The following is a 9,269-nucleotide window of genomic DNA, read 5'->3' on the forward strand; positions in this document are numbered from 1 at the left end:
AGATATCTGAGTCAGAGGTCGAGAAGTGTGATTGCAAACTTCCACGCCTAAAAACCACTCACTCCTGCGGGACTGTACAGTGAGGGAAGGTTTCTTCTGGGTCTAATGAGATTAAAAATGGAGGTAGGATGGGGGGAGAGGATCAAGGAGGGAGCATTTTAACGACACTAACTGTATTTTTGTGTTACCCAAGGAAGGAGATGCTGATCCTAGCTGGCATGTGGAAGCCTCAGACTTAGCTTCTATAGGCTTTACCTTCCACTGGGCATATGATAATTTTGTATTATCCCCAGTAATGGAGCCCTAGTGCTGCTTTGGAAACGGCCTACTGTCCCCTCCCCCACAGGGCTTCTCTTTGGCCGGTGCTCACTTCCAGACCCCACCCCCCCCAACCACCCCTCCCCGTGGGCCTCTTAGGAAGACGAGGCGGACTTGTCCTTCTCCACATAATCTTGAACTCAGAATTGATCTCCTGGAGACTGGAGTGACAAATGGTTATTGATTGTAGCAAATGTAACATTTACATGAACATTTTAAAAATAATTGGGATTTTAAAGATACAAAGATAACTTGAAAGTAAACAGTGGTTGTTTTGCTGGTGAAAAACAATCAATCGACTAGAAAATGAGTCACTTTCGGGACTCATGTTTCCAGGACGCAGATAAGACACCTTTCTCCAGACTTCCTATGCTCCAGAATCCTACTGTATGAGGCCCAGCAGCCTAAGTGACTAACAGCTCACACTGGGCTAGTAATAAAATACAGCAATTTCATTTATTTAATCATCTGGTGCTTCACTCAACAAATATTTATGGAGTGTCTGCTGCAGCCTCAGCACTGGGTTCCTGAGCCCACAAGCAGAGCCCACAGCCGCCTCGATAGTCCCCAACAGCAAGCGCATTGGGGCAAAGATCAAGGCCAGGGTTGGAGAGACTGGCACGGCTCTTCCTTGGACTTGGCTGTGTTCCTCATGCAGGCCACTCAACCCACTCTGAAGTTCAGTTTTTTAATCTGTAAAAGGAAAACAAAGTCCCTTGCAGGAATTGTGAACAGAGCCCAGGTTCTAGACCCTGTGAGATACAGGAGAGTAACTGTTCTTTATGTTAATGATCACTGGCCCTAGGTAGGTAAGGCTGGCATTTCTAAGTATAAAAGTAACTCACAGTTTCAATAATTTAGTGATTTTTTTCCTGTTGTTTATTTTATAATGTGAGGTGATAAGCCTTTGTGGCTACTCTGGGGCCATCCAAGAAACCCCAAAGATAGTTAAGATGTAGAAGATATCTTACCCTTTTTGACAGAAAAAAAAAAAAAAAACTTGATATTATATTGAGGTATGTATAAAATATTTACAGGGTTTTTCTTGTGCAAATATTTAACATAAATACATAGCAAGTACAAGTGACAGGTGAAAAGATTTAAGATGAACACAGCAAATCAATTAGTTGAAACGTTTTAAATCACTGAAAGGACACAAAACAGAAAGATGGTCATTTTTTACCTGTAGATGTTTTATCACTTGTAAGCTTTAAAAAAAATTAATACTGTGTGTCATTTTATGTATGAGATTAAGCATATACAAATTGAAATTTAAAGCTTTTATTTTTTTTTATTTTTTTTAAAATATTTTATTTATTTATTCATGAGAGACAGAGAGAGGGACAGAGGCAGAGGGAGAAGCAGGCTCCCCGCGGAGCAGGGAGCCCGATGCAGGACTCGATCCCAGGACCCTGGGATCATGACCTGAGCCGAAGGCAGACGCCCAACCGACTGAGCCACCCAGGCGTCCCGAAATTTAAAGCTTTTAATGTTAGCTTTAAAATACAGTAAGTTATCAGAATATTAAATAAGGCAAAATATATTGAATTTTCCATCTTAATGAGCTGCAGCAATTTTCTTAATAAACAGAGAAACCTCATCCATAATTTTATAAGCACTCATATTCTCTGAAATGATTGAACCCACTACAGTGTCAGTAATTTATGTCAATGAAAACCTTTCATCAAAGCATCAAGTTTCACGTTTAATATATTTTAGGTAAAAATAAAAGTGGACTGACTTAAAGAAAAATACTAGCGCAAGTTTTGCCTCCCAGCCTCGGGAAGTGGCCATCGTGAGGATTAGCCACCACGTCTGTGCACGGCCCCAGGGTGGACCCCGCGCGGGAGGAGCTCAGCGCAGCAGGTGGGCACCCCCCAGGGGCTCGAGGCGGACGCAGTTGGGAGAGATGAGCCCCGAGGGCAAGACGCTCAGCGAAGTGACAGTCGACCTGTCCGGGAGCTCGGGTGAGGAGGGCAGGGCACCGCGGAGGGAAGGGCAAGCCCCCGGGGACTCTGTCCCCCTTCTCGGAAGAAGTGCCAAGTCCGCGTCCTCCTCCTCGGGCGCCTGGCCAGCGCAGCTCGACCGACGCCCCCCTGCCTCCCCAGCCCGGGCCCCAGCCCAGGGGCCCCGGTGTGCCCGGCTCGGCGGGGATGTCCCTTTCTCCGCGCGCCGCCCCCGCGTCCCGCCGCGGGGAACCGACCGAGCCGGCGGCCGGGGAGCCGGCAGGCGCGGGTCCCTCCTGCGGCAGGGTGACTTGGCCGGCCCTGGAACCCGGGGAGAGGGGTCCCTGCCTCAGGATGGCCGCGGGGCTCCAGGGGGCCGGGTGCTGGATAAACAGTGCCGGGTGGGTGTCACTTCGGCCGTGTGCGTCTGCCCGGTGAGCTGGTCCTCCTCGAGGTCCCCGGAGCGGCGCGCCGCCCTGACACGGCCCTCCTGGGCCACCGGCTCCCTTAGTCCCGGAGCGAGCCTGGGGCCACCGAGCCCAGGGCCCAGGATGACCCAGCGCCACCAGGGTCCCCTGCGGGACCGCCCACGGGGGAGGGGCAGCGGAGCCCTGGGCGCCTCCTCCGCGCCGCGCCGGGTCCTCCCCTTTCCCCTCCCCCAGCCCTCGCCCGCCCCCTCCCGTCCCCCCCTCGGGAGGCTCCCCCAGGTCCAGCCCCCTCCCGCCGTGCAGGCTCCGCGCCAGGAAGGTGGCTTTGCTCTCCTCCTGCCGCAACTTGCTCGGCTGTTTCTGAGAATTTCCCTGCATGATTTGAATGTTATTTGCTGAAGAGCATAACTTGTTCACCGCTGCGAGTCTGCCTCCCTGAGTGCTGAAGGGCACCCGGAGCAAGATTCTGCCGCCGGATTTCCACAGCCACCCCGGGGTTTGGGGGGAGAGAAGGGGAGAGGGGCTGACTTCTAACTCCTAGCTCCTATCCAGCAAGTATTTTCCTTTCTTTTCACTGAAGTATAGTGACACACACGTTATAGTGGTTTCAGGTGTACAACACAGTGATTCAGCATCTCTATATGTCATGCTGCGCTCGGAACAAGTGCCACCGCCGTCTGTCACCTTACCCCGCCATTTCAGTCCCATTAGCTCTGTTCCCTGTGCGGTGCCTTTCACGCTCTGACTCACTCCCTCCGTACCTGGAAGCCTGCCTCCCACTCCCTCCACCCCATTTGTGTCCATCCCCCCCCAATGCCTCCCCCACCCCTGCAACCACCAGTTTGTTCTCTGTGTTTAGGGGCCTTTTTCTGCTTTCGGTTTGCTTGTTTGTTCATTTGTTGTTTTTTTTTAGATCCCACATATAAGTGAAATCATACGATATTTGTCTTTCTGTGTCTGACTTAATACTCTCTAGGTCTGTCATGTCACAAATGGGCAAGATCTCATTCTTTTTTACGGCTGAGTAATACTTCATTGTGCATATATACCACTTCTTTATCCATTCGTCTACTGATGGACACTTGGGCTGCTTCCATACCTTGCCTATTGTAAATAATGCTGCCGTAAACATAGGGGCACATATATCCCTGCAAATTGGTGTTTTCGTATTTGGGGGGTAAATACCCAGTAGTGGAATTACTGGATCATATGATAATTCTATTTTTAACTTTTTGAGGAACCTCCCTATTGTTTTCCACAGTGGCTGCACCAGTTTGCATTCCCACCAACAGTGCATGAGGGTTCCTTTTTCTCCACATCCTCGCCAACTGATGATGAGTGATGTTGAGCATCTTTTCATGTGTCTGTTGGCCATCGGGATGTCTTCTTTGGAGAAATGTCTGTTCATGTTTCTGCCCATTTTTAAATTGGATTATTTGGGTTTTTTGGTGTTGAGTTGTATCAGTTCTTTATATATTTTGGATACTAACCCTTTATTGGATATGTCATTTGCAAATATCTTCTCCCATTCTGTAGGTTGCCTTTTTGTTTTGTTGATTGTGCAGAAGCTTTTTATCTTGATGAAGTCCCAATAGTTCCTTTTCGCCTGTTTCCCTTGCCTCAGGAGACATATCTAGAAAAATGTTGCTGGCTGATGTCAGAGACATTACTACCTGTGCTCTTTTCTAGGATTTTTTTAGGTCTCACATTTAGGTCTTTAATCCATTTTGAGGTTTGGTTGTGTTTCTTCTGGGTGTTTTTGTTTTTGTTTTTGAGAGAGAGAGACAGTACATAAGGGAATACGGTGGCGGGGGGGAGGGGGGGCAGAGGGAGAGAGAATCTTAAGCAGGCTCTGTGCCCAGCATGGAGCCTGTCATGGGGCTGGATCTCACGACCCTGAAATCGTGACCCAAGCTGAAATCAAGAGTCAGACCCTTAACCGACTGAGCCACCCAGGCACCCCTTGAGTTTATTTTTGTGTATGATGTAAGAAAGTGGTCCAGTGTCATTTTTCTGCATGTGGCTGACCAGTGTTCCCAACACCATTTGTTGAAGAGATTGTCCTTTTCCTGTTGTGTATTCTTGCCTCCTTTGTTAGGGAGTTGACCATAGAGTTGTGGGTCCATTTCTGGGCTCTCTATTCCGTTCCATGGATCTATGTGTCTGTTTTTGTGCCGGTACCATACTGTCTTGATGATGACAGCTTTGTAGTATATCTTGAAATCTGGGATTGTGTTACCTCCAACTTTGTTTCTTTCTCAAGATTGCTTTGGTTATTTGGGGGGTTTTGTGGTTCCATACAAATTTTACTATTTTATTAATTTTAATATTTAGCAAATATTTTCTTATACACAAACCTCCCTTTCCAGAATCGTCTTCTCTGACTCCAGTGATCCCCGCGGACACACCATCTCAGGCTCACAGACTCCTGCACAAGAACAGCATTACGAAGATGCTTGTTGAATCTCCTATAATACCTCTCTACATCTCCTGTGCACCCTCCTACTCACTCCCTGGTCTTTAAGTGTTGGGGCTTCTTAAAGCCCAATCCAGGCCCTCTCCTCCCTGACTGGACGCTCTCCTTTTTATCCCAAGCTGATCTCATCCAGACCCACCAGCTCAGTTTCATCGATTCAGCCAAGACTCCTACATGTGCATCTCCAGGCCCGACCTATCCTCTGAGCACTAGATCCCAAAATTCAGCATGGCACACGTACTAGGATATCTCTAAGGTACCTCCACATGTCTGAGATGAGCCTGTGATTTTCACCCCCAAACTGGTTCTTTCCAGAGTGCCCCATTTCCATGAATAAACTGCCTTCTCTTCTGAAGGCCAGGAACCAAGAAGTATCTGCAGAACCTCATGCCTCCTCCGTCCCACAAGATTCCAATCACCATCAACAGTCCCACCCGAGACTTGGACAAGACGTCTGCCTGGCCCAAGCTGCACAGGGCCCTGGTCCGGCCCTCATTGGGCCTGCCCATCTACTCGGGGCCAGGAGATGCCCACCCACCTAGATCAAACTCTAGATAGCTGTGACCCCAGCCTAAATGTCCCCAAGACCACCCCCCAAGTCCATCCTCCATAGGATGAGCCCACTGCTGGTGTGAGCACCCCCCTGCCCAAGGCACAGCCAGCGGAAGCTCTGTGCAGGGGGCGTGGCTGGGGCTGCTGCACGGGGTTGGCATATCCACGGGGCGGGGCGGGGGCAGCAAGGCCTCTTTCTGTTTGCTATGAAGCTGGGGGTGGAGAGGAAGAGGGCCAGGAGTCTGAGTTTGCAGTTCAAATCTGGCCTTCCAAGTTGTTGTGAGAGTGTATTTGTCAAAGCAGGAAGACCGAACACATTTTATTTAACATTTTGCCTGCTTGATTTATAGTTTTCCACCATTTGGACACACGGTGTGTTGGCCTCAATGTGTACCCTCCCTCCGACAAAAACGGCCATCACAGTCTGATCACCAAAACACCAGCTCTGCCCTACAAAGCATGTCTTGATCTTGATGGAACTCTGGCCCCCACCCCAGCCCCCGGGCCTGTCATCAGGGTCACTTCCTGTCTGGATCCTAGAGAGACCCCCACCCCCACCCAGCCGTTCTTCAGGGAGGTTGTGAAAATGCAAATCCGACTTCATTGCCTTAGGATGGAAATGGGCACGCCCCTCCAGCTTCACCCTCCAGTCTCTGCTGCTCTTGGTCCTCCCGCTGCACCCCCACCCCAAGTCCTCTGACTGAGGCTCCACAGGGCCTTTGCACCAGCTGTCCCATCGGTCAGGAAAGTTCAGCTGATGCCTGCTTTAAACCCATTCGGGGCCCACCTCTCTGTCTTTCACCGAGTCCCAGACTCAGATCCCTCTGTGACCAGCTCATGGGCCACACAGCTAGGCGCATCAGCCTGTTCATTAGGGCCTGCTGATGAGTACCTGACTCCTCCACTCTGGGCCGCTCCTCTGGCAGGCCCCCCTGCCCCCCTTCACCCCTGTCCAGGTTCATCACTCACCACCACGCTTCTCTGTCCTGGCCACACTGGCCTTTCTGTTCTTCCACAACTTGAGCGCCTTTCTTGAGCCTCGGCAGGTGCGGCTCCTCTCTTGGAATGCGCTCGTGCTCACCCCCAGTGGGCCTCACCTGCTTCAACATCAATGTCACCACCTCCCCAGGCCTTCCCGGGCAACCCATCTAAAACAGCACCCATCCAGCCCAGCTTGATGCCACCCCCTGGGAGCCGCTCGGGAGGCTGGGGGGGTTAGGATCTCTCTGTTAACACTCCTCCTGAAATGCATGGCGGCTCATGACTCAGGGGTGAGTCCTGCGTGCTTGCCCAGAGAGCGCCCCCAGCGCCTGGGCCCCACAGGATGTGCTCCCTGAGCCCGAGGCTCTCAAGCTTCCTCTGCAGGCAGAACCCTTTGTCCCTCCGTAATCTTTCTACAGTGACCCCAGGGACAAAGAAATGCCCGGCACTTCCGTTTATTAGCTCATTAGGATCAAACAACCTGAAAAGTATTTATGGGAAAACAGTGTGGCACTTTCTTAAAAAGTGAAGCATAAAATGGCCACATGACCCAGCAATTTCACTTAGGTGTCTACCCAGAAGAAGTGAAAACAGGAATTCAAACAAAAATATGTACACAAGCGTTCCTAGCAGCATTATTCACAAGAGCAAAAGGTTGAAACAGCCCAAGTGTCCCTCAGTGGACAAATGGGTGAGAGCATGTGGTAAACACACACAGTGGGAGGAAGGGGGCTGTCACCCTCAAGTGCATGGGTGTGTCCCTCAAAGCCTTTTATTTCCCAGGTGAGCACAGCCTGGAGCTGATAGCTGGAGATAAAGCTCTGCTCTGGGCTATAAAGATCAGGACCAGATCTTGTGTCAGTAATGGTGATCTTAGTGGCAAAGCAGGGACTGGACCCATCTTTTTTTTTTTTTTTTTAATGTTTTTTTTATTTATTTACTTGAGAGAGAGAGAGACAGAGATAGCTAGAGAGAGAAACGAGCTGGGAGGAGAGGGAGTAGCAGGCTCCCCGCTAAGCAGGGAGCCCGATGCGGGGCTCGATCCCAGGACCCTGGGATCATGACCTGAGCCGAAGGCAGACGCTTAACCGACTGAGCCACCCAGGCGCCCCGGGGACCGGACCCATCTTATCAACGGCTGGTGAGAGGCCCAGGGGAGTCCAGAAACCCAGCCAAATGGTCCTTTCCAGCAGCTGAATGCCTATTTTTTTTTTTTTTTTTTTTAGATTTTTATTTATTTGACAGAGAGAGACACAGCGAGAGAGGGAACACAAGCAGGGGGAGTAGGAGAGGGAGAAGCAGGCTTCCCGCAGAGCAGGGAGCCCGATGCGGGGCTCGATCCCAGGACCCTGGGATCATGACCTGAGCCAAAGGCAGACGCTTAACGACTGAGCCACCCAGGCGCCCCTGAATGCCTATTTTGAGCAGTTGCCCAAAGGCAGGGCTGACTTCAAAAAGCAGGTTAGCAGACCCCAGCAACAGAGTGGGATCGGAAAGTGACCCGCAGCCAACATGTAGGGGAGACCTGTCCAGTTAAACCACGGCCGGGAAGAGCTGGTGGGCCTCCCTTGCTGAACTCACAGCCCTGGGGGTGAGGTGGTCACGGAGATAAACCAGGCGGACCTGGAGGGAAGGGTGCAGCTGGGCAGGGCCTACCTGTGGGGCCCAAGGCCCTAGGTGGTGGGGCCCGTGGGGAATCGAGCACAGAGACTGGGCCCCCAGTGGCCCCCAGACCAATTCCTGGACCCAGGGGACAGGGGACAGACAACTGAAAAAAATGGGGCAGCAACAATGACCAGAACGTTTCACTCACTCCTTGAGGGGAGCACTCCACATTTTGTCAGGACCTCTTAAAGCTGTGAGTTGCCCATGGGGTCTTCAGAGCTGTATCAGGGATCTTGGCAGCCCAACCAAGCAGACAAGTCTGGAGAGACCCGACCACAGAGGTAAGGAAAATGCCTTGTCAGGTGCATGGCCCAAACCCCAAGACTCTCCCACAACCCCCGGGAGTGGCAGGGGCAGAACTTGGGGGCTGGGTGCCCACAGGACCTGGTGAGACCCACTCTTTGGGGCTGAACTGTGTCCCCCCGCCCCCGAAGACATGTTGTATTTCTAAACTCCAGTACCTATGGAGGTGACATTATGGGTTTTTTTTTTAAGATTTTGTTTATTTATTTGAGAGAGAGAAGGCATGAGCGGGAGAGGGGAGGGGGAGGGGCAGAGGGAGAAGCAGACTCCCGGCTGAGCAGGGAGCCCAACATGGGGCTCAGTCCCAGGACCCCGGGATCATGACGTGAGCCAAAGGCAGACGCTTAACTGACTGAGCCACCCAGGCGCCCCTAAGGATCCTTATTTTGTCCAAAAACAGGAGATTAGACTAAATTTCCCTGTGTGCACTCTGGGCTGACTGTAGCTGGTCAATAAGTCGTCTGGGGGGTGGTCTGTGATGGTTAATTTTACATGTCAACTTGACTGGCCCGCAGGGTGCCCAGATATTTGGCCAGACGTTCTGGGTGTGTCTGTGAGGTGTTTTAAATAAGACTAACATTGGAATCAGTGGACGGAGGA

Source organism: Phoca vitulina, unplaced genomic scaffold (assembly GCF_004348235.1).
Source record: "Phoca vitulina isolate PV1807 unplaced genomic scaffold, GSC_HSeal_1.0 scaffold68, whole genome shotgun sequence".
NCBI lineage: Eukaryota > Metazoa > Chordata > Mammalia > Carnivora > Phocidae > Phoca > Phoca vitulina.